This window comes from Leptidea sinapis, chromosome 16, assembly GCF_905404315.1.
Source record: "Leptidea sinapis chromosome 16, ilLepSina1.1, whole genome shotgun sequence".
In the NCBI taxonomy this organism is placed as follows: Eukaryota; Metazoa; Arthropoda; class Insecta; order Lepidoptera; family Pieridae; genus Leptidea; species Leptidea sinapis.
The window spans coordinates 3283287-3284374 of record NC_066280.1 but is presented as its reverse complement, the minus strand read 5'-3'; positions in this window follow the sequence as shown (position 1 = coordinate 3284374).

The following is a 1088-nucleotide window of genomic DNA, read 5'->3' as shown; positions in this document are numbered from 1 at the left end:
GGAGGCGAGCGACACCGATTCCAAAAATAACAATAATCGTAACTAGAATTAGATTAATTAATTAGATTGTATAAAAATACGCAATTATTTTTATACTTTTTAGTGCACATTATATCTATTGCCTTGGAATAGTGTTTTCGAAGACGGTTGTTTGTTGTTAAATTTTTTTTTGTATTCAAAAGTGTGCTTGTATGCCGGTTAGTTTTTGAATTATATTGAATGTGCCCCGCGTACGGAGGTAGACTACTTCGCCCTATTTATTATGTCCAGTGCCACATTAGGAATAAGAACTATAAATACGTAGTAATTTATTTTTATGTCCCACCATCATGATTTTGATTTGTATCTTCCAACTAGTGGAGTGAACCTGTAGATGAAACCGCAGCTAGATAGTTCAAAATACAAACAAGGATTTAAAGATCACGCGTAATCATATGGATGGCTCAGTTATAACACCAGTTGGGTTTAACATGTTTTAATATTGCATACCTAAAGTGGCCCTTAATGTTCTTACGTTTGGATTTGTTGGGTTCGGTAGTTTCTTTCAGACTTCTTCAACGCAAGTCATAGTGTCAAGTCATAGTCATCTTAAATCATTAAAAAATCTGAGAATGTAAATCATTGTTTCTTCTTTTTTTTTTCTGAAATAAGAGGACAAATGAATGCACGGACACAGTAACTATATATATTATATAGTAAAATACATTATACACTTTACGTGTAAGCTGAATAATATTATTATCTAGCTAGCTTGGGTGGGATTCGGTGGCAGGAATCAGGTCAAACAGCTCTTCGGAACACTCCCCGTGAATTTATCACGGCTGAAGACATACAATGAGGCGACAAGGCCATAGGATGGAGGTTATTTTACTACTAATTTTATTAACATACTTTATTAACATATTTATTAACAATACATATATTTTAATGTTTTAATCAAATGATATGGTGTTTGACCGCCACTTTTCAGGCTCACTCTCAGCTTCAGTAGAATTACAAAAGTAGAGTTTTTGTGGCATGTTCTGCAGATTTTGAAAGTCGACGATATCGAGTAGCTGCAAACTGAATGCAGAAAATTATTAACTTAC